We start from the raw sequence: 26,119 nt of genomic DNA, 5'->3' as shown, positions 1-26,119 counted from the left end.
ATGGTTAACATCTTTTCTTCCTTAGCCACTGTTTTGCCAGTCTGATAGAAAGTAGATGTGAAGGTATTTTACTCTCCTGTGATCCCCCGACCCGTGAGGCGTGAGCACTATAGTTTTCAGGAGGGATTGAGCCCTAAGACTTCGGTTAATTGATCAATTCTGAGAGACATATCCCAGAGGTGGAATTAAAACCAGAATAGAAAGGCCCGGATTTGAAAAAGGCGCGAGATACATGCCAAAACACGTGTCATCCAACAAGGGCTAAACGACAAGTCAAATAAATTAAGAAAAACTTGTTCAAGTGAACCCACTTTTGTGACTTCTTACTACATGTTATAATTGGCGCAAAGAGGTGCAGATACAAACTGTCTTTTTCTCATATTTCTCAAATGGAGTTGGGGAACTCAGTGTCTCCGTGTTGACTTACACCCATGTGACAACCCAACATTAAAGGATGATGAAAAAATAAGCAAATATTATAGAAAGAAGACATAATTGGACCAGAAAAGCAATCAGAAACAGGTCGCGAAGGTACACCTCAAAGATATCTCCATACCAAAAAGTTCCTACACATTACAGTTTTTGATATATTTGGTTTTAAGAGAATAAAGTGGAACACAATTGAATGAAAAAATAAATAGGGAAAAAAGGTGTTCAATGGATGAGGAAGGATTTCATCATGACACTGCAGGAGGGCCAGATTCATCAACTGGTAATGCTTGGTACGATGATATGTTATGTGTGGGGAGAGAAAGGGTGAATGACACCTGCTACATCTCTCTCATCCCACACTTGATAGGAATGCCCAAACTTGTTTTACCCCAAGCTGTGTCCTTTAAGGAAGCAGGATGTCTAATGCACCTGTCACTCTGCAGAACTAGAAGTTTATTCCAGGGGAAATTGGTAACTGTTCAGTGGGTGGATGAAGGGGAAACTGTTTATGAAAACAATTTTGTGGAATTAACAAAAATGCTTGAGAATAAGGAAACACAGCATAAGATAGTGGATTATATTACTGAGAGTCCTAAACAAGGGAGTTACATATAAGCGATGAAGGATATTTTGTGTAAATTTGGGTTTTGGTGGTACTTTTCTTACCGCCAAAATATGAGTGGTAGTTTGGTGGTATATTATCCGTGCATTAAGATTGGGTCTGATCTCATATCATTCTAGTGACCATACCTTGTTATATTATATTGGAGAATCTAGTAATAAGTATTACTTGCAGTATTTTGCGGTAGTATGTTGTTTGTGGTATTTAGTGGTGAGCATAGTTTCCTTCCCTACATCATAACCCCATCATAAACAAAACCTTCCTTTCTATTAGAATACCTCCTAGTGATCTATAGACCGCCTTGGACCTATACACACAAGAAAACCCAACACTTTTATATAGAGTGCCACCTACAGTCTGTGGCCATGTATCACTGGCTTATCTACACCAGTGATCTATGCGTTCGTAGGCATTACTGGCTCATAGACCTCCAGTAATCTATATGTTAAATAAGATTCCCTCCAAACAACTCTAAACAATTTGTTTTTATATTCTGATTATATTGTATACAAGTACAATTCAGAATTCACTGATTACCAGGAACATTACACCATTATCTGTAACAAAAGAAAAAGAAACAGAAACAGAGCAAACAAGCCTTTTAAAAAACATCATTTATTTTTGAACATTCTAAACATGACGAAGTAAAATGCAGGGGATTTCCTTTGCTATCCTGCCTACATGACATTTTAATTCAGTCATCCATCCGACTAGACACAGTGACCTCACTTAAACCTTATCTGCTTACCAGAAATATTTGTTCGAAGCTCCCCCACATGATCTTGCTTTGCTCACCTCAGAAAAACAGGCCCAGTCAACGAACTGCTCCTGTTATCTTGGGTGCTTGGAATGTGCAGCAAGAAATTATCCAGCCAGCGCTCAGTGATACCAGGCACATCTGTCTTCAGAGCCCAGTCATCCCGAACTAACTTTCTTTTTCCCCCTTTTTACGTAGTTTCATCTGCCGACACTTTCCTCCAATCATATTAAAAAGGATTTGTTCAACAGTACTCTTTACTTTTCTAACAAAGGAATCCTTGCTCACCGAGCAACTATATGCATCCTTATTTCCTGCTATGAATGCCTTCTGCTTTCTGCAAACTGAACATAGAAGAGAGAGAAAAAAATCCAGTGCACTTTTAAAAATTAATTATCTTTTCACCTCATTTTGTACATAAGACTACATTATAATGTTAAGAAAGTTTGAATTAGTGCTTTAGTAAATGTGAATTAAAGTTAGTTAGTTATAGATAAATATTGTAGTCTTCTATGTATGAGGTATTCAAGAGAAGAAAAATAAATGGTGCCCTTTACTCTCTGCAGTTTCACATTGGGCTTTTGCTGTGTTATGAATTCTGTACCTTGTATGCCACCAGCAATATATTCACATGTTATACTGGCAACATAAAATAACTATATGTGTGCCACATTATTGCTGGCAACAAAAATGTTTGCCATCACATTTAGTGAAGCGCTATGTATTCTAAATCGCTATAAATATTATAAAGCGCTATATATATTACTACATACCCCTCCTTTTCCGACAATTTGGCAGTACTCAAATCCACAATTGGAGGAAACCCAACTTGTGATCCTTTTATTTTTAAATGTATGCACATTGGGATATCTTTCATTCCCTATTGTTGCTAATATCATAAGCAACATCTTCATCTTTATGGACAAAATGATTAATCATCCTCCCATCACTAACACTACAACAGCTAAACCCACCATAGTGCGTTCCACCCAGGTTCCCCAATTAAACATTTCCTCTTCCATTACACCCAAGCTACTAACTGTAATATTGTTCTTTCTCAGACTCATTTTAATAGTGTGCTTTTCTTTATGATTCAAAAATAATTCTACATCCGGGTCTATTGGGAATGAATCCCTCAATATTTTCCACTTGGCTTTCCCAAATATCATTTGTAATATGGAATAATGTTAAAACTCCAATTGAAACAACTGTATCCTTTGGAACCTGCAAGTAAAATACATTATATTTCAATTGCTTGACAACAAATGTTCCATGATTTAAGTGCATGATTGTCATGTTCTTCATAAAGGTGCTGACCAACCATTTATTTTTGACCATTTTAGCTTGTGCTAATTTCTCACCATCCAAATTGCTAATGACTACTTCACATCCTCCTGATATACCTGGATCATATTTCAAACCACAAATAACATCTGTAGCATCAGGAACAAATGGTTTACCTGGACACATGTAATTTTGTTCTATACATTTTATACATGTTTCCAGGTGCGGGTTCAAGTAAACCTCAAGCTCCCATGACTGAAATGCCACCACCTCTGGAGTTTTGATTTTTATATATTTTCCTTCTTGCCAAAATCCCACGTTATTTACCCATTTAGTTTAATAAATAGGTTCAGGAGCTATATATGGGATGCACAACAAAAACCCAATTTCTAATCTTTCCAAATTCACATATAGGGGCATTGCATTGCCCAATTTCAAATGCAATTTTCACTTGTACCATATCAATCTCCCTTCTGGTTAACCGTTCAATCATTTGATGAACAATATCTTGTGAAACAAAATATAATGGTATATGTCCTCTGATTACTTGGGAAATTGCAGTTTGGGCTTCTCTGATGTAATTTGTCAACAATATATCAACAGGATTTATTACATTCAGGATTTCATTTAATATCCGTTCATGTTTAATTATCAGTTTAGTAGTATGCTGTACAATTTCAGCCTGTCCATTTAGTATTACTACAGTTTCATTGATACACTTCACTTGTTCATCCAATCCTCTTCTAATTCCATCCAAAGTCTTTTGGATCATTTCAAAATCGTAATTCAACTGTTGTTCTTTAGCACTCAGTGTCCCTACTGAAATGGCATTGGCTGTTGACATTGTAGTACCTATTACAGCTCCAATAATAGACATTACCAAGGAGACCACAAGCATTACTGCTCCTCTCTTCCCCTCCTTTTCTTTATATCCACTGAATTCACAAATGTCTTTTCTGATTGCATTAACATATCTCTTATTGTATGCTTAGCGTCCTCTTTTCTCAATTCTAGCCACTCTTTAGTCTGATCGGTAGTGATCCCAGTGTTATTAAAGTGTTTTTCCAACAAACTATCAGGATTCATGGGTACATATATATTCTGAAAGATCATCCTTCTATTTCCCATGATGAACCCAGGCGCTTCTTCCACCGCAATGTCAGATGCTGGTCCGGGCTCAATGATAACCTGTGCTTCCATAGTTTTGAGATTCCCTACAATCATCAATAGTGTCATCCATGTTGCTGGCGCCATCATCAATGACATCCGTTTTATAGGCTTGGTCTTCACCCCCGCCCGGGGCTTTTTCGGAATTTCTTCCCATGGATTCCAGGACTCCATCATCTCTCGTGTCCTTCAGTCCTGTGACCTTCGACCTCAAAATATAGTTAGTCATTCTAAATTAAACAGAAATGAGACAGATTAAGTACATAACACAATAATAATTTCACCCTTTTTACCAAAAAAAAATATAGTCCAAAACATTTCTCCCTTTTTCTTCTGGTTTCTGAAACTAAGCACATGTTAGAGAGACAACAAACATATACACAAAACATCATTATACATTAAATATATTTCAACCTTGTATTAAAATAGTACCATCTGCTTGAGCCCCCTTTTGTTAGTGTTTACCATATATGGTATTTTCATCTACTTTCATTTCTAATAATACTATAACTATGTGTATATTTTTTTGTTATGATGTGGGGTACTATGAACACAGTCACCACTGTGTCTTACCTTCCATTTCTCCAGGATACTTAAGCTGTTTCCACTTGCTCAAGTCTCCTAACTTCATGTTTGGGATTACAAGGCTTACTTTGTTTGAGGATGATAATTGCATCAGAATAATGCACTTCAGAATATGATGATCAAATATTCCTGTGCCTCTGCTTACTATCCACATTATGTTCTCCTTTTGGTAGTGATAACACCAGCCCTGCAGCTGAAAGGCATATACACCATCAATTTTTACTCCCTAAAAATGCAAATGTGCCCAATAAAAACGAGAAATACCATTTTGTTGCTTCAACACACAAATCTCCACTGATATTTCTTTGAATTAGTGACCTGTAGAGAGCAGTGGCATAGGAAGGAACTCTAATAATATTAATGCCTGATCTCAACAGGAATTCTAAGGGGAAGAACATATTTTAATAAGCTGACAGTATCCCTATTGGCAAAGCTAATTACTTTTTTACTCCCTGAAAAATCATTTGACTCCAAGTAGGAAGAATAATCTGATTATAGCCATGCTTGTAACACTGACTTAGAAAGTGAAATGACAGGGTGCATAATGTAGTCTATAGTTTTGCCCACCCTTCTACACCAGAGCCTAGACAAATTGAACAAGAGCTTTATTGATGTTTATTATGGATCCCTGTGTAAGACAATCACATATATATGCCTTTTAAGTTAATGGCATCAAATCTCAAGAGATACAACAGATTGAGTCCCTTCTTCTGTAACTATGGATCCCTCTCGTAATTCTTTGTTATGAGTTAAGGATATGCAAGAGACGATACAGAGCACAACAGTTTATATTGAAAAGCCCTCAGCAGTTGAGCATAGAAAGAAAAAGAAGGTGCTGTTGTCTAGACAGGTACTAGAATTTCCTATCCTTTAGCAAACAAGCAATACATTTCCTTCAATGTAATGCCGAAACGTCGGACTTGGTTTTTTAAATTTGCTACTTTGTTCATCACCCGCAAGGAGTTATGACCTATGATCTTCCACTGATACCCTTCCCCGACCTCTACGCTAGCCTTCAATACTAGTTGATAGAACACTGTAGAAAGTGAGGGATTTTAGCAGTAAACACTCACTGTGATATTTGCAGACCCACAATACTTTGCAAGCAATGCATTTTGAATCCCTCAACATATGGGCATTTTAAGAATGTCATGACTCTGCATGTATGCAATTCTTTTGCAATGCATACAAGATTGTTTGCAATTTACCACACCCATATATCATTGTGTAGGATTACACAGTGCTCAGTGAAACTGTTTTTGCATATTAGCGAGTTACCATATAATGTGTGAAGGTCTATGCCCAAAGGAACTCTGAACACTTGGAAATGAGGCAGACTGTGTGAAAAGCATTCTCCTGTCTGAATATCCGGTGCCCTGATACTATGGACGCGTAATCTCAGGCATATTCCATAACCATTATCCCTTGTAGGCAAAGAAAAGGATATTGCAATGTTGCTCTCCACATATTGGGTAATGTAAGTAATGCAAAGTAGGAGATAAAATTAATATTTTAGTTTTATAATGCGTTAACTTGCAAGGGGGCCTCTTCAAAGCACTTGCGTGACATATGTACAAAGAAGAGGAAGTATGGGATAAGGTTACACATCCAGGTAGCCTGCTTACAGTCAGTATCCAGTATTTTAGTCGATTGTATCGTGTAAGTGACACTTTAGGTAAGGCACAATGAGTAACAGAAATTCTGGCACGTGGACGTTGTTCATATTACAACAAACATAAAACAAGTGAATGTAGGGTACACGTCTGCTAACCTTTCACAGAGCCAAGAGAGGAGGAGCCAAGGTTGTCCAGTATTATCTTAATGTGTTCTGGGGCAGAAGTTAGAGTCATAACGTCAAAGTGTTGTAGAATCAAATTTAGGAGTCATGGGTGGGGAGGGAACATTATTTGGTTAATGTGTGAAGGCGTATCTTGGTTAGATTCTTCTGTTCATGGAGTCAGTTTTTCATATTAGTTTTTAACCTCTTATGTGTGTATTTTGCTGTCAGGAATTTCAGTGTTTATGGTCACCCTTGCATAGTAGTGTAATGCAAATTAGCAGAATATCAAGACTAGCAAATTTTAATTAATTGCTATGCCGTATGCATTATTAAATATTTTTGAATAGATGAAAATTGTCTGTGTGCGCTGCTAAAAATCTTCCGGGTGGCACCCAGAAGGAAGCTGGGCAAGCGCACATGCGCACAGCTTAGAGGGAACACTGACCCCCAGTATCTGCCATACCTTACTCATTAAAGCACTTGTAAAATGACTTCCTCTATCTGATTGTATTCTTTGTGGTAACCCAAATCTTGAAAATATATGATTTACCAGTAATGTGGCTGCTGTTTACGCACTACAATCCGGTGCAGGAATACACTCTATCCATTTTGACATCAAACAAACCGCGCTCAAAATCTAACATTTTCCCCTGCTTGACCTTTTCACAGGCCTTACATAGTCTATTTGCAAATCAGACCATGGAAGGGTTAACCCCCTTTTCATCAGTGGAGCTCTATGCATTGGTGAAGCGGGTTTCAATTGGGCACATACTAGACACCCCCTAGTATATAATTCTACATCTTGGGACATATGTGGCCAGTAAGCATAATCTTTCAGTATCTCTAATGTTTTTTGTGAACCTCTGTGTCCTGCAGTTATTGCACCATGTGCATGGTGTAGCATTAGCCCTCTGAATGAAAGGGGTACCACCCACTGTATTTGTCCTGTTATGGATTCTCTAATCATGAGTCCATCCTGTAGTCGGATTCTTTTTTTATTCTTTAATAGCACCCTCAACTCTTCTTTTCCTGCACAATCATTTTCAGTTAAGGGATTTTGTTCGGGGTCTATCAAATGATTATAATAGATTCCCAAAATTGGATCATCCTTTTGTGCCTTAATCAGATCTTGATGTGGTGTATCATAACTCCATTGCACTACTGGTTGTTCTACCTCTTTTGGAGCCTTAGAGCGTGTAACTGCATCAATCTGTATTTCACCAAGTAAGTGTTCAATAGGTAGCAACTCTCCCATCACAGCCCCAATTTTGGCTAAATGATCTGCTTTATCATTTCCCTCCTTATCTTCTCCTGGAGTTTTTAAATGTCCACGAATTTTCCTCCAGTATGTTGTTAAATCATTCTCTGACACTAATTTGTCTATGGCCTGCATCATTTTTTCCATGTTTGAGGGGCTTTTTATTGTACGTAATCATGACTCTTTCTTTCCAGACAGGCAAATATTCCACAAATCTATTTCGTGCATAATCAGAATCAGTCACCAGGACAATTTCACTACATTTATTATCAACTGCAGTAGTAATTGCTTTTTAAATGGCTGCCAATTCCGCTACCTGACTACTCCTAGCCCCAATTCTCATCCCTATGCTGGGAATGTCTTCACATTTAAACCAGACATTTCCTATTCCTGATACCAATTGTTTATTACTGTCATTTTCAATGTGAAAGGCACAACCGTCAACAATACAGTTGGCAAATCCTTGCATGTCTTTTCATCAAAAGCTTAGTGTGGTGATTGTTCAAACTCCTGTAAGCTAGATTCTACCGCTACGTTGTTTGATACAGGTTCAGCTACACAGTCATGTAGATCCGCCAATCCTTGAGCAACTGGGCTCTTTATATTTTGCCCATATTTCACTTCTAGAGGAAAGCCTTGCAACGCCAGTGTCCATGAAGTAATTCTGGACTGTGCTAGGTTGCCTGACCTAATCCTTTTACTCTCTAAAAATTGCAATGGTTGATGATTTGTTTGAATGATTACCTTTTCTCCCTGAACAATGGGGTGGAAATGCTGTAGCGCCCACACAGTGGTCAAAAGGTCCTTTTCACATTCACTGAATTTAATTTGAACTTGAGAAAATGCCTTACTTGCATAAGCAATAGTTTTGTGATTCAAATCATGTTTTTGAGATAACACTGCTGACATACAATGTTCAGAGAAACCGATTTCTATAAAGAAATCCCTGTTCTTTATGGGGTATGCCAAACATGGTGCCTTTATAAGACATTCCTTTAATTTATCCGCTGCCTCAGATTGCTCTTTTTCCCATTTCCAAGGTGTATTCAGCTTCAGTAGTTTAGTCAATGGTTGAGTAATTTCAGCATAATGTTCAATAAATTTCCTGTTATATCCCGTCATTCCTAATAAACTTTTTAAACCTTTCACATTTCTAGGGTATTTTAATTTTTGTATGACCTCCACCTTTTTCTTTTGTGGGTTTAGTCCATGTTCAGTCACTTTGTGGCGTAGAAAATTCACCTTTTTCTTGCACCATTGTGCTTTCTGTAAAGATACTTTGACACCCGCCTTTTGCAATTGGCCAAGAACATGTCTAATTTCATCAAAATGGCTTTTTAAGCTTTCATTTTTTTATCAGGACATCATCCACATAAACTATAATTCCTCTTTCCGCTGCATCAGGCATAGCCTTTCTCAAAAATATGCCAAATTCACTCTCACTATTGACGTACCCGTATGGTGTTCTAACCCATGCGTATTGCGTCTTATCAAATGAAAATGAAAATACATTCTGAATATCCTCTGCCAGTGGCACACACCAATATCCAGATGTGAGATCTAATGTAGTAAATACCTTTTAGTCATGCACCTGAGCAAGGCCTTGATCAATGAATGACAGTGGCCATCGGGACACTGGCACTCTTTTATTTAATTCCCTCAAATCTGCACACAGACGCCATTGACCATTTGGCTTTAACACACCCAAAATAGGAGTGTTGGATGTGCTATGAATGGGCCTGATAATTCCCAGATAATCCAAGTTTTTAATTATTTCTGCCAGTGACTCTAAACATGCCAGTGGTAATCTATATTGGCACACAAATACTGGATTTCCACTACACCCTTCCGGTAATGTGGCAACATGTAAATCAGTTAGACCGCAATCATATGCATCTTTAGCAAAAATATCTTTAAATTCAACAAATATTTTTATCAATTCATTTTTATCCTCGTCGCTATCACTTGCATCTGCTAATAAAATCGGCTCCTCTACCATTTTTGAGAATTCTGGGAAATCCTCCAGTGGAGAAATCTCTGTGCTTTTTTCGAACTGTGTGGCTGTGTCTATCTGTAAAACTGCTACTTTTAAATATTTTAGCATATCAGCTTCCATTTGAATGTGCTGATTTTCTATTTAATTTTCATTTAAGTCAAATACTATACAAGTATCTTGGTGACAGCACTCTGTCTCATTTGAATCATAAGGGTACACAGATTGAATTTTAAAGATCCCTTTGGGCTGAGAATCCAGACATTCTGGCAACACACCCTGTGCATCTACATACCTCTCAGGAATATTTCCAATTAACATGTTATTGAAATCTGCAGTATAATGGTATTTCTATATGGCCTTTCTTAATGAAGAATTTTCCTCTAAATGAATATCCTGATGTCCTTTATTATTCACCATAATTTTGACAGATCCTTCTCCAACATCTATCAATGGGGTGTATTTATAATCCAGGGCTTGTTGCTTTTTAGACTCATTTAAACACACAAATGCATCAGAATCTTTCATTTGCTGTCCTTTCTTGCACTTTAGCGTTATTGCAACCTGCTTGGTGAATGCAGGAACAGTAGTATCCTTCCTTACCTGCAATTCAATTGCATATGGGACCAGTTGTGCACAATGATATGCTTTTCTTTTGTCTTTAAATTCAGGTGCAGGTCCACCTAGCCGTGACCATATTTTTTGATTAAGGAAATCTAACACCATACACATTCTGTGCATGATATCATTGCCCATGTAAAAATCATTTTGTATTCCACTCACTATCCACACATTATGGTAAATTGATTTCTGCCCAATATTAATCTTCAGCATGCATCTCCCTGCAATTCGGTTTTCAAAGTCTGGATTGTCCAAATCAGAGATATATTGGTTTTTAATTCTACATTTTGGGATCTCCTCCCTCTCCATTATTCTCTGCAGTAATTTCTCATTAATAAAGCTCCTTTCCTGTTCAAGTGCTAAGGTAGCTGTTATCACTTTAGAATGGTCATTTAAACCAAATGTGAACCCATGGTTGCTCATTTTCCATGTGTATTTTAGCAAGAGTGGTAATGTGTTTTTCTGTGTCTATTTTAGGAGTAGTATTCTGTTTACATTTCTTCTCTTTTAAAGAGAAGCGCAATGTGTGCTCATCTATTTCAGTTTGCCATTTGTTCCTAGGATCTAAATAAATCTGCACAGATTGTTTTACTTTTTTACTTTGCATTTTATCTTGACACATCAATATGACAGTAATGCTAGTTACACAGCTATTCTGGAGGTATACCTCCACTGCATCATTTGTTTTGGCAACGGTGTGGCATTCATTTATAGTGCTGTTTTGTGATTTAATTTTCTTAGGTCTCAATGGTTTTTTGGTTAAGGACCACAATACCCATTCACCCCATTTATGAGAGGAGACAATCTTTTCAGGCAATCTGTCCCCATCAAAAAAGAAATTTCACAAATCGATGTGATCAATACTTCCTGTTTCATTCTATGTTTTCCATCTTTATGTCAACTTCGGTAACACCTATAATAGGCACCGCCTCACCGTTAAAATTATGCACTGGACCTTCACTTTGCCTCACTGTGATCTGATTCTGTGGAGATCTCCCTTCATCGATACTTTTTACCAATTCTTTGGACATAATTGTGGCCTGTGCACCGGTGTCAATCATTGAAAAAGTATTGCATTTCTCTTCCACAATGATGGGAGCATAATACCTGTCTTCAACTTCCTCTAATACACATAAAAAGTGTGAATTCTTACTGATTTCAGGACTCACCTTTCTTAGGCCTTTTTCACTTTTGGTTAAGCACATTGGTAAATGGAAGGACATTTTTCCCTCCTTTCTATCAATTTCTGTTTGAGAAACTTTATTCATTTCCCCATATTCAGAGGTCTTTTGGAGTTTTGACAATGAAAATTGGTCTCACATAGCACCATTTTACCACTTTGATGGCGCCACAGTGATTGGTCCTGTAAGAAACAAAGGGATGGGAATGGTGTTAATGGGATAGAGAAAAAGGCAGATGTGAAGTTTGAGGTGTGAATGTGTGCTGGAATGAGGTGCCTAGTTCCTGGTACCACACTTTAACCCTAGGTGTGTGTCAGTGACAGTTGGGATTATGTTGAACTGGCAGGCATAGCTCAAGATCTGATAAACGTTACACAACTTTCTACCTGGGTTAATTGTTGATGTATTGGGTACGGTAGATTTAAAGAGGTGAGCTTTGTGATACCTTAAATAATTTTCATGGGGTAACTGATAGGTGTTATGTGGTCATGTGAGGGGGGTTTCCATGCAGTACAAACCTGCAAAGATTTTAGTCGGTAGTACTTTATTTAGGGGAGGAAGAAGTTACAGAAACATTGGGTTATGAAGAGGGCAATAAGAAGCCACGGTGACCAACTGGCAGAGGAGCGGTTGGCGCCATCTAGGGAAATGATTAGACTGTTTATTTTATCTCCACATGAACATGTCATGCCTATGCTTCAATTGATAAGCAATTATCAACTCGCAACAACACACCTAGCTACCCATCTTTTAATTTAGTTTCACAGTAATCAATCTGGCTAATCAACAATTAATATGAGTTAAACAGGATTCATCTGGGCAACTGAAGAGCGCAATGTAGCTATGCAATATTTAATGTAGCATCACATAAATTAATCTACTTATGGAATAACATTAGTGTTGTTATCCAACAATTTGTCTACCTAAGAAATTATCAATAATGTATGTGACAATGCATCTAAGTATGCTGACCACAAAGCTCAAGTCACCACCATAATAGTCACTGAGGTGTAAGCAAATAGCTCAAATGATGATCAATTTTGACTTTTCAGGAAATGTTTTGGTAGAACTAATTGGGAACCATGATAGTCTCACTATACATACAGCTGCCTAGCAGGTGGAGCCTATGTGTGACATTGGTGTTCTTTGGTATTGGGCTGATAATTAACATTTGAAATACTGTAGCATCAGGAGCAGTATCCAGCTTAGCCATTCGGAAAATAGTAACAATCCTCAATGTTACTTCTAGACTAAATGTGTGGTTGAGCAGGCAGTTTCTATGTAACACCCATAAATGAAGAGGGTATCTGGGTACAGAATCATTCTGCTAACATCACCTTTAAACTTGAGAGCCTTTGTCACAAGCTCTGGGCACTAAAGACATGCACTTTAACAGTTTGAGCTATGATGAAAAGGTTGTGTAGTTGATTGTTTTGCATACATAAACTGGGATAATGCACAGCCTGCTGTAATTATATTAGATACATTTCAAGAGCCACACAAGTGTGTCTGAGCATTTGAATGATCCCACATATGCATAGACATGTTTGTGAACAGTTTGTGCTGTGAATTACCTGTTATGTAACCACCTACGTAAACCGAGCTGTAACTCCTCTTGATATTGGTCAGACAAGTATCAATGAGGCAATTGATTGTGGGGTTTCATCAGTTGTGCCAGGCCTCTCAGAGTCACTAGATGTGTGAATCTTGAGGTACCTGAAGTCAGTGCAGCAATGTCCAGTGCTGTTCATACAAATGTGTTTGAAAAATGTACACTTACCACACATGCTGCTATCAACTAGCTAAATTTAAAAAAAAACTTGACAAGCTAAAAACACAGGGGTAGACAGCAAAGAAACAAAAGGAAAACTAGTGATTAATAGATACTTTCAGGGTTCGAAATTAAGGGGAGCTATTTAGCCCCTGCTTGTAGCCTAGAGGAGCCTGGTTAGCTTGACACCAACAGCTACACAGAGCTACTTTTGATTCCCGATGCCAAGTGATGCCGAAACAACACACTTATACCAATTTAACTCTGTGCATTAGGGACAAGCAATAAATAAATATTGGGGCACATCTAAGCTTACAGGATAATAAATAATGGACAAAATGATAAGCTTGCATCTTATATGGAGGATAGGTTTGGGCAACACTATGAATAGCTCGTGGTCACTGGTTAATGTGGGATACCTGGGAGCTCCAATCTTAATTTTGAACCCTGTGCATGCATTACAAAATACACATAAGGGTGCTACTTGTAGTATTGTGAACACCAGAGGTAAACTGCTATGTTAATGCCACAGTACATATACTGTCTTGGAGGTTTTTACCTACGATATTGCATCTCTAAATGAAGAGAAAAACAACTACGGGCATATGAAAAGATGTGCTGCTCTAACAATTGCACACATAGCACACACTGTTTCCAGAAAACTAATAGCTACAGTATAATTGGGATTCTAATGCATATTGACGCGGATTTGGAAAAAAAAGACTTAAGCTCTCCTTTATGCTGATTTCAAAATTGTTTGAAGGGGACCACCAACTTGTTCTTTTGTACCGCAGTATTATGCATGACAGTATGAATCCTTTTCATGCTGGATAAATCCGGCACACCATTTAGTAATTGCCTTCCACCATGCACACCTGGGTGGCAGGCATTTAAAAGTGATTCCTATGGAATTCTCCCTCTTTCAGCATCTGTTAAAAAAACGGCACATTCCAATCTATTTACTCTAGCATCAAAATCACATGCTAGACTACATTTATTTGTTATGGGCAGAGCAGATAGGAGAGGCAAAGACCTTATTTTCAAAATTCCCTGGAATGTAAACATATGTGTACAATTAGAGTACAAGTGCGTTGGCGCCATGCTGTGCAGGTTTCTCTTGACAGTGCAATGTACAACACTGGGCAGATGGTCAGCTCGTTTCCTGCTCTCAGAAGGTAATCTGACATCATCTCCAACCAAATCTGGAATTCCAGGATGGTTCGATGAGCTTTTTTTGTGAACAACGCTGAAAAAGATTTGCATAGTTTTCATAAGCCTCAATGTCAAGAGCGAGAGATATATTGGTGGGATCGTGCACCTACCTTTGCACCATACCATTTTTGTATGAATGCATTGGTGAAATGTGACTCAATTATGTATGACCTGTACTCATGCTATACCAGTGATATGTTTGTATTTGGGGTACTTATGTCGATGCTAGCTTTCAATTGGTTTTCAATTATGTGGTCCTAATACTAGCATGTTCATTACATGTTGTGCGTTTTGTACTAATATCTATATTTTGTATTGATATGTCAAACTTTATTAAAACACTTGGAGAAAAATGAATCAATGCCAGAATGTAGCCGTTCATGGACTAGCTGATCAGTCGAACATTATCTTGAGGTCCCACCCCCCACCCATAATCCTCTGGGTGCATCCTCTCTGTACAGCACCCGAATGGACAAAATAATCAACTAGATTCACATGCATATTACCATTTCAACTGGAAGATTACCTAAATCCAAGGCGCAAACTATGAGCGCCAGCAGGTTGTACGCTGTCAGGTTTACCAGCTTATTCTAAATGAGCCTACCAGTGGACAATTGCACAGGAAAATCTCAGTATCCATTAAATAGTCAGCATCATGTTCACACATTGTTTAAGTCATGTTGGAAATATTTTATCCAGGGTCTCACTCGCTCATTGGATCGTAGAAGCACAAACTGCAATACAAATTCCAAATCACATTTCCAAAACTAAATATACATAGAGATGGAATACATGGTTGCTTATTAAACCCTTGCATACGGAAATAGTACATTGGGGTTTTTAATGGCTGATTGTCAAACTGTCTTCTTTCCAATGTCTCGAATAAGAAGCAAAAACGAATATGTCAAGTATTTACTTCAGTTATGATGTTCTTTTAGCACTGAAAGTGAACAATGTGTCATGGTGAATTTGCTTAACTATAGCTTGCTGATTTGCTTAAAACAGTGCTGAAATTACGTTTGTGAAGTATAGACAATACATTAGAAGTTGAACAAGAATAAGGAAATGACACAATACAATCTCAAAGTGATGCAAAGCCTGGGTAAAATGAGATACGTGTTTATTTTATTTTTTTAACACAGTGGCAATTTCCTTATTCACACAAAGGTTGCCAAAAACGTGAGAACACTTAATTTCACATATCGCATACCAAATGTTTGATATCTAAGGTTTAGGTGAGGAGGAAAGCATTGTTACTCTGGACGGGAACTGGAGGCAAAGGGCTGATGTGGGTTTGCCTGACACTGTTGGAATAAGGGAAGGACAAGGACAGTTTTAATCTTAGCTATCCTATTGGACATCACATGAAGAAACAACATGGTCCAGAATCATTTGCCACACACCTGGCTTTTCCTGCACCTAATGCTAAAGTGTTTTGGATCTGCTTCTCACTCCATTTTGTCCCTGGAAGAAAATATTTTGCATGGGTGCCTGATTGAAGCAAATGCAAGTTTGAGCCTACCTATGACATTACATGTTCCTGGGGTCTAACCCATTCCTAGTTGTATTGTATTGTGTTTTTACATAGCGCTTACACACAGGCAAGTGTTTCAAAGTACTCAAGGAGGGTGGGAAAATAGGGCAAAAACAAACAGTCGCTCAGAGCCCTTGAAATTCTGAGACAATAATAGTCTGCACAGGTAGATTAAGTGCGTTAAAATACATTTAACAGTTTTAGGATACAACAAATAGGCCTGACAGCGATTCTGCAGTTTTAACAGTACAATTAAGGGGTGAAGACAAGTGGGAACAGAATAGACGCTCTTCAGGCAATGTGCGTGAAGATCGAACACGTGCGCAGAGGGTAACAGGGCGGGGGAGGATCAGTGCAACAGGTCAGTTGAGACTGGGTCAAGTGCAGAGAGAGCCACTCTCTTGGTTTAATTTCTCAAGTGCATTGAGTGAGGGTGGGGTGAAGGATCCTGGGATAAGTGCAAGTGAGGACTGGCGGGGGTGCTGGGGACCAGTGAGACTCTGAGGTACACCCGGCGGCCAGTCAGCTTGCTGTAAGGAAGAGGGGGGAGAAAGAGAGAAAAAGCACAGAGAACTGGGTTAGCAGGGTAAAGGGAATAATATACAGTTAAACCTTGCTGTGGATTAATAAATCAGTGACAATTCTGCAGTTTACATTGAAGTTGTTGAAACATTGTGGTTATATGAGGAAGTGGTTGGGACTGTGGTTTTCTTTTAATCCTTTACTATATTCCAAGCAAAATACTGTTTGAAGACAATATATAATGCATAAAAAGTGGCATTATATCTTATGTTCTGCTGCCATTGTCCCAAACTCACTAACGTAGTAACATTATGAGTGATTTTTTATTTAATTATATGACTAGTACAAATGTAATTGTGGCTAGTACAATTGAATTATATATAGTCATATTATTGATTTATCTTGATCATGTATGTCTTCTACATGGGATATGACTAGTGAACCATTAAGACATTTACAGTTTACATATAAAACAATGCGTAAAGGGAAAACACATTGGGCGTCATTATGAGTATGATTGTGAAAACATCACTAACTCTTATGAGGCTGCAATACTGTTATATCCATCCCACATAGCAGAATTGGCACCCCATTTCGTGGCCACTTATATGTGCAGTAACTCTCAATATGGATGACCATTCTGCTGAAACACCAATATTGATACATTATTCCTCCACTTTTCAGTGGAAATAGCATGTCTGGTCATAAATTGGACGTATTGGTGATTGGTAATTCCACTGAAAGCCGGTGGAATCTGCGTCACACAGAAATAGTGTCAAACCATGAATGGGCAGCTCAGCTTCAGCCATATTTGAAAACTCATTCCATCCAATATCAACCCTTTGCTGTAGCCATCAAACCTATACGCACTGTCAACTATGCCAAGGGAAAAGTGCAGAGAAATGGTATATGAAATGTGGATGCGCAAACCAAAATTCAGAGAGGGCGACCGCCAGGTCCTTGCTGGATAATTAGTCACTAAGGCCAATGAAATATCCGCCTACTGTGCAATACAAACAGATTTCACCCCTGATTCCTACTCTGCCTGCTACACATAATCGGGAGTCTCTTTCTGATATTCCTCTTAGTTTGCCCTACTAGCTAAATGATCAACCCACGTTGAATTTCCATTGTAGTTCATACATTCTGCATAACACATGCTGATTTTGTCCACACAAATTAATTCCCACCCACCCCTTTCACATATTGCAACCAGTATTTCATGCTAGGCAAAATGGAATAATTTGCATGATGCCCTTTGATTTTAATGCTGTGTTGGTGCATTTTAGCACCCTTTGAAGAATGACCAATGGTAGGTGTTTGTGTATAGACTGCTATGAAAAACTGTGCATGGTTCCATTGTGATAACAAGTCTGCATTGACTCTTAACAGCGTCCATTAGGGAAGGGCCAATAGTAGGTCATGTTCCTTCTCCCTCTTAACTATATGTCAAACATTTGAATGAAACATGGCCTTCGCTTCAGCAGTGATTGGTTTTTGGGAAAAGAGAAACAATGACGTGGAAAATCAAAATATTCAGAGTTCAAAATCCATCGACCGCATGCACAATTTCTGATGTATTCCACTAGTGGGAAGGGATCGACAAAGAAGGGCAAGCAAATTGAAATCTAGGTAATTTCATGGCCAGAGCATGCAAAGCAGAATCCTACGATTTTGCCCAGTTTAAGTGGTCAGCTATGCTGATGAGCTTTTTGGGGTGGAGAATTGGAAAACAACTATCCAGAGAAAGAAAACAATCTAGGCATAAACATGATTCATGGTATTAATTGTGGTCACTGTACCTCTGGGCAAGGAAGACTTTTGGATGACCTTCCCTCCATCAGCAGGAGACAGCTGCCATAGGAGGATTCAAAGTTCAGGTTCTCACCGTGCCCTGAGAGAACAAGGTCAGCAGCGACCTCCACATGACTAACATGAAGGGTATTGAAGGAACAGATGTTGGAGCTAGCCGTTAACCTAAATCTGCTGAAAACAACATAAGTATAATCTCATGTTAGTGGGGTGTAAGAAAAATCTGTCTTCCAAGCCAAAGACAGGAACAAGGCTTTGGAATCAGATGGCTGCATTTACCAAGCCAAGACCATAGTGAAAATGCCAGGTGAGTAATCTTGGGTCAACAAAATGTATGTAGCACCTAGGCAGGGACCCCCTACATGACCGTGAAGACAGGAATGTATCTGTTTGTCTCCTGCACTGTTAAACCCACATGTAAAACACCAGTGCAAGTAACTGGCTAGAACCATGTAAACACTAAGCCCACAGAGACAGAAATCTTACAGAATGGGTTGAATTGTGTTCAGAAGTAGATGTACAAACCTTTTCAATATTAAAATTGAGCTTTTTAAATTCATTCATAAAATGAAACTTAAAACCTTTTTTGCTAATCTTGAAACTCCAGACCAACAGAGTTCAGAGTGTAATGAGACAGATTACTAAGAACTTAGAAGCAAGAGCAGTTTTATGCCTCCATTTCCACATTCCACCATCAATGTGTGCAATGAACGCAACCACCCTCAAGGGGCTTAATAAATAACATTCACAACAGCCAAGTATCGTAATCTCAGCAACAAAGAATTCTTCATGATTAGGAATCTGTATGAAGATAACAGTATTGTGATTCGCCCTGCATACAAAGGAGGTGCACTAGTTACAATAGACAGGAAGATTATAAAGCTGAATGAATTAGGCAATTGAGAGACAGGTGCATTTACTCTTTGTTAGACGATGATCCTGAGATCTCAGATAACCTCACCACATAATTACAACATGTGGATGATTTAGGCTGTATCAATGACAAAAGAAACAATAGTATCTGCCACTGATGACATTTTGCAACCATTAGCGTGTAGTTACGGTTAAGTTGCTGTTTCCATAGGAAGAGCACTTTTTGGGCGGCTTATAACTCCGCTCCCCCTGGACGAATCCTCACCAAACTTTGCAGAAAAAGTATATGGCCCACTCTGGTGAGGTTTGGTCCAGGGGGCCCCCCCCAAAATGTCTTTTTTTCCCATAGACTGAATGGGGGAAAAACTTTGTGCACGGCTACAGAGGAAACCGATGGAGGGATTTGGTCAAAATCCGTCCAGTAGTTTTCTTTAAAACAATCAAAAAGTAGGTGTAAAAAAATTAGTGATATCTATGTCCGCCCCGTGGAGACAATTCCCTGTTCGCTCCGAGGGCAGGACACTGATTGGCTAATGGGCTCGCGTAATGTCTGCGGACACATGACGTGTCCTTCGATTGGCCGGAGTGAGGCGTGATGTGTGTCAGATTGTTCCGATGCGCCCTCCATCTTGGATCCGCCAACAGCGCAGCGGTGAACAGAGGCGAAATGAAGTTTTGGGGAGTGTTTTGGTGTGCAAGAGTGCTTGGGGAGGTTTAGGGAGGAAGAGATGGGTGAAATACTGTATTTGTTTAGGTGGCAGGTGTACTGATGTATTAGCCATGCCCGCGCTGTCCGGGATGTCCGTATTTACTGAAAATGAGGCGTGCTCTAAGGATAGTATTCCCGTCCATGCTGTGCGCAGGCACGTTGAAACTGTTCTAAGGACACGCATGGTGTCAGCGGACTTTAACATTGAGTATATGCCGCAGTTAAAGTTTTTCAATCTATGGGTGTCATACTGAGTTATAAGTCACCATGGTTGTGATATGCTGTGGTGGTTGTGGCCAGGGCCTAGAGTCTTGGGTACATGGCTGCAGGCTGTAGGCCATGCACCCAAGATCAAAGTTATAAGTACTGAAGTTATAAGGTAGCATCGGTGTGATATGGTGCAGTGGTTGTGGTTGTGATATGCTGCAGTGGTTGTAGCCAGGGCTTATAGTCGTGGGTGCATGGCCACAGGCAGTAGGCTGTAAGCTATACACCCAAGACTCTAGGCCCTGACCACAACCACTGCACCATATCACAGCAGCCATAGATCACACCTATAGATTCGAATATCTATCAAATGTTTGAAATTATACTTACTGTTTCATTTGTTGAGATTCAATATATTTTTTACATGAGTTTGGTACCTGGAGGAAATATTCTTTTTCAATTTCTGTGATAAAAGAAAAGAGCATGTTAGTGTATGTATTCTCTGAAGACTTATGACATTACAAAATAGGTATTTCAGCTTTTTTTTGGACCCTCATATTTGGTTTACAAACCAGTGTACTGTCCATTTTGCTCAGTTTCTGTGTTTGTTTTTCAAATCATTGGGTCTGTGGGAAAAAATAATCCTTGTCGGATTATAAAAAAAAACTTTTTTTGTCATGCTACAGTCTGTTTGTTTCCTTTCAGTGTTCACTTGTTGTTTCTGGTTAATGTTCTATCTGTTGGATTGTTGCAGATTTCTGAAGCAGTTAGATACCTGTTGGCGTATTCTAACTGTCTATTTTTTGTTACAATTTAGTGATATTCATTTATCTGTTTGGTTGTTATAGAATCTTGGGCCAGTTAGATACCTGTTGGCGTATTCTAACTGTTTATAGTTTTTTATTTGAATTTTTGTTAATGTTGAAGTACAGATTAGTTATTAAATTTTGATTTTAAGAATTAAATAAGCGTTTGTAAGATGTGCAGCTAATCTCTGCTTTAGAGTAATGGTACTATCATTACATTCAAACAATCCACATTTTTGTTGCAGATATCTGAATCAGTTAGATACCTGTTGGCGTATTCTAACTGTCTATTTTTGTTACAATTTAGTACTATTCATTTATCTGTTTGGTTGTTATAGAATCTTGGGCCAGTTAGATACCTGTAGGAGTATTCTAACCGTTTATAGTTTTTTATTTGAATTTTTGTTAATGTTGAAGTACAGATTAGTTATTAAATTTTGGTTTTAAGAAGATTAAATAAGCGTTTGTAAGATTTGCTGCTAATCTCTGCTTTAGAGTAATGGTACATTCGAACCATCCACATTTCTTTTTAATATATGCAGTGTAGTGACCTGCATTGGTTGTGGCTCCTGCATGGTAAATTACACCTATTGTTGTGAAGGTTTTCTTACCGAGTGATACTTGACCATGTGTGTATCCAGTCAGCTTGCAGTTGTTTTTGGTACCATCTGCATTGTAATATAGAAGCATTAGTATTACGTAGTTACTATGTGTTTGTATCAGTAAGGTGGAGCGATTATCTGAATTGCAGGTAGTACATAATCTGCCATGGTTTGCATTTTGTACAAGTTGCTGAAATGGAATGGATTCACAATTAGGTATGGATACATACACGAAGCGCTCATTAGGGATTTGTTCTTGTGTCACATTGTTGCAGAAAGTGCATGTATGTTTCCACATGTATAAAATCTGGAATATTTCAGTTCTAGGTATGATTTTGTTTTCCAGTACTTGTAGTAAGTACATTAGAAATTCTTGTGGATCTTCTTGTGGGTTTATAGTGAATTTCACCATTCCGGCACAGTAGTCCAATTCTTGTCTTATTCCGTGAACACTATACATGTTGTCAGGATTGTTTGTTGCGTTTCTATGAAGGACTAACATTTGCAAACACTATTGGTCTGTATTGTGTAAGTAAATGTTGTCAACAATTGGTGGCAATTGAAATCGATTATTCATTGCTACATTTGCCTAACAAATTACACCAGTTACAGATAGTTCTATGTCCAAGTTATTTTTTCGGAGTGTGTTTTGCTTCTTTGAAGAAGTACCTGAGATACTTTGACTAATACTCTTTGGAGGATTTGCAGTCAGATTCTGTTTCCTTTCAGTGTGAATTAGTTTTCTTTTACAACATTTTCCTTTTTGATTAACAGGATATGCTTTTAGGTGGGGGGTGTATAGTGAACGTAGTCTATTGTATTCTAGAATGCAAGGAATATCAGTGTTGACTTTACTTGCATCAAAGTTAATTAGAAATAGACCGTCAAGTGTACATAAGCGTGATAGTGCTATGTAGGCCGTGCCTTCTTTAAAGACTGTGTTCCCAATATCTATCAATGCTTTGTCTAGGGTATGACCTTGGGATCTATGAATGGTGACTGCATATGCAAGAGTTAGAGAAAATTGTTCTCTGCGTACATACATGTCTTTGAAGAGAAGGAATCGTGCTGTTGAGTGCCCTATCCTTTTTATTTCTGAAAGTTCGTCAAAGAGAATATTGACAAACTGAATGTTGTTGTCACGTGGGTATGTTTGAAAGCCAGCAACTGTATTTAGTCTTGTTGTTGCTTGCTGACACATTTGTAGAGTTATACCATGTACGTCCAGTTTGTCTGTGGAGCAAATTTAAATTATTGGTTGAAATTCCTTTTTTAACATTGTTATATTGAATTTGGAACAGCTTGCAAGAGTTGGCATTAAGGCCATACAATTGACATATTTGTGCGCTAATTGTTCCATAACATTAGTAGCACATGGGTTATCGCCATAAAGTGCATGGATCTGCTGGGTTTTTAATATTGTTTGTGCTTCTTGAGATTTTACACCAACTCTAATACTTTTTAAAATGTTGGCGTAGGCGAGGTCTGCAGATTGCCACATGTTTTCTGGTAATTCTTTGTATTGGAAATGTTGCCAAAGGTTGACATTTCCTATGCTGCCAACAGTTTTGCGGCAGAGTTTGTGTCCTAATGTTTTAAAAATAGGTTCACCTTTCACTGGTGTCAATTGAAGAAGATCTCCAAAAACAATAATGTGTTTTCTTCCAAAGAGTTCTTCGTTGTTTGTTTTAAGTACATTTTCATTTGTTTTAATACTCTGTGTAGTTCCATTGCAGCTTCTGTAGAAAGTTTGTAATAGTCTTATTTGTTTTGGTGTTCTACTGGAAGGAGTTATAATCGGTGTAAAGTGGCACCGCCTATGTTGTAGGCAGCTAGACCTGTGGGGGCAGTTACAACAGCTGACAGTTTGTTGTTTGTCCATTGTTGAAGGAACTTGCTGATGATTTTGATTAAGAATGTTTTGCCTGAACAAGCTTCACCACTGACATATAGCAGTATAGGTTTGTAATATTGGCAGGTATATTCTTTATTTTCATGTTGTACATCATGTGCAATTTATTTTGTTACTACTTGAAAAATGGTGTGCTGCTCTTTGTTCAGTTTTGATTGTAGTAGTTAAGTCTTATGTATCTTCTTCATAGTGACACATTTTGTTTTCTACTTCTGTTAGCTAATTTTGCTTCATTTTCTATTAGTGGCTGTCCCAGTGGTTCTTGGCTTCCTGTTACAGAAGGTTGACTACTGTCGGGAGTGTCCTTATCTAGTTGGGCCTGGAGTTCTTCTTCGTGTTGCTGTTCATTGTGCAACGTTGTTTTGTACTGCGTAAAGTTTACATCGGTGATAGTGCTTTCATTTGCTTTGAAAGCGTTTTCATAGGAGTCATAGTTATCTAGTATGTCTTCTTCTTTTCTCCATGGTTTAAAAAGTTGTAGCAGGGACATGTAATATAGTTCTTTCTGTTGAGGAATTTTTAATGACAATTTTATGTGATTAATTAAGCTTCGTTTGGTAAGTTTCACTAAGCTGCCTTCACAATCTGTCACTCTATATCTACCTTTTTTTTCATCGGGTTTTATATTACTTTGGTATGCAAAGTTTTGGGCTATGTGGTATAGACTCAAGGTTTCCAAAGTGGTACTCCTGTTCGGGTAGTATGTGTCCAGTAAATTGTTTTTCAAAATGTCTTGGCTGTTGGGATCATTTTTGGCTATTGTTTCTATGTCCTCATATGATTTAAGAACTCTTTTTCTAGATTTAGCAGGACCAAGACTTAGACATACTATATTTTCAGATTTTCCATACAAAGCAGTACCGGTTAAACGATCTGCAGCTTCATAGGAGCAACATTCTCTATGAGAGAGCATTTTTATGCCTTAGCTGTACAATTTCTGAGATAGTTTTTTGTCTGATGATAGGTCATTCCAGAGGTCTTGAAGCTCTGTTTTTTCTGCTTTTGTTAAGTAGGCTGTAACATATCGTGCAACTGCAGTGGAATTGTTTGCAATGTACTGCACATCTATGTTTGCATTCCATAAGCGGGCAATGATTGCATTGTAATCATTGATATATTTTGATTCTTCCGTTCTTTTTATGTAATACGTGTTCTTAGGTGATTGACCTTTAACACCATGTCTAACTGAAGACATGAAGTTGTTCACTTCACCTGTTTCTGTAACTGTTCTAGGGAAACAAAAGCGGCATTTGGTGTAGTATTTCCCTTTGTTTTTGTATTTGTGACGACAATATTTGCCACATTTGCGTCTTTGAAATTGTAACATTTTTACATGAAGATCACCATTTGTTGCTTTTGATGGAATTTCACAAGTGACATATTTTTCAATAAACTGGCATCACTGTCATGACCAAATGTAGGAGCATCTTTAATCCATAAAAGCATGTGGATATGTGGTGTTCCTCTGGCTTGGTATTTTTTTCTCCAAAAGAAGTGTTGCACTTCTCCGAGGGGATGAACAGTTTTATTGCAAATAAAGTGTAGCATAGCACTGAAACGATGATGGAAATATCTTGACACATTAACAGGATCTAGAGAGCAAAGTTCTCTAGGTGTTAGTATATCTATGTTTGTTTTGTTTTTGTTTGATATGTGCAGGAAATCATGTAAATCTTCCCATGCATATTCTGCACAACTTAATGTAACAAACCAAGTGGGTAGGCCAAGGTTTCTTATCATACAACATACATCTCTGTGACGTCGGCACAAGTACTCTTTTGCACAATGCATGTTTGCTAACAGATTTGTAATGCTTGATTGTAAAACCTCATCTTTTTCTTGCACTTTTTGTATTAATTGTGTAGCTGACATATTTTGAAAGTGGGTTTGAGATTTCAAAATGTGTGCAACTCCGTAACATAGAGTTGCTAGTTCACTTTCAAAGAGTAGGTGGAATATGTATTCCATATTTTGTCTAAATCTGGGATCTTCAGAATACATTTGTTATGAGCGGTATTCTGGTTCTGTTATCTGAGTGGGTCTATCATTGTACCTTCGTCCTTTGCCAGGAGTTAAGAGTAGAGGAAAAGCAGATGCTTCTATACTTTTTTCCCATATGCTGATTGGTGATCCTTTGGTTTGTCACATTTCGTATGTTTCTAGTGCATCATCTATGATGTCATTAGAGTGTAATGGATGAATTGTATAATGGTCTAAAATATTGGATACTGTAGCAGGATCTATAAGTTCAAATTGACCAGTTTCTAGTGACTCTTGAATTATTTCAGTTGTTTCCCTTACGTTTTCTTCAATATTTATTTCTTTGTAGTATTCATTATTGTCTTTTAGATATTGCAAGGCTTTTCTAAATTTATCTAAGTCTATGAATTGTTGCCAAATGTATTTGTCTTTTGTTGGTACATCATTTACTAAGACAATCAAAGATTGCTTTGTTGAACGTTGCACTCTCAGAGTGTGC

The 26,119-nt window shown here is 38.1% G+C and overlaps 1 long non-coding RNA gene across 1 annotated transcript in view; it reads right to left on the bottom strand.

The window, feature by feature from the left end:
• Window positions 1-1,686: 1,686 nt before the first annotated feature.
• LOC138526067 (uncharacterized) overlaps window positions 1,687-26,119 on the bottom strand; it is an 819,057-nt gene continuing 794,624 nt past the window's right edge. The window contains exon 6 of the long non-coding RNA XR_011283476.1: window positions 1,687-4,471. This is a non-coding gene — a long non-coding RNA (uncharacterized lncRNA). The remainder of the gene's footprint in view (window positions 4,472-26,119) is intronic.

The sequence above is a fragment of the Ambystoma mexicanum genome, chromosome 7p (assembly GCF_040938575.1).
Source record: "Ambystoma mexicanum isolate Mex_15411 chromosome 7p, UKY_AmexF1_1, whole genome shotgun sequence".
NCBI classification, from domain to species: Eukaryota; Metazoa; Chordata; class Amphibia; order Caudata; family Ambystomatidae; genus Ambystoma; species Ambystoma mexicanum.
Note: the sequence above shows the minus strand (reverse complement) of the source record. Positions and strands in the feature narration are given on the sequence as shown.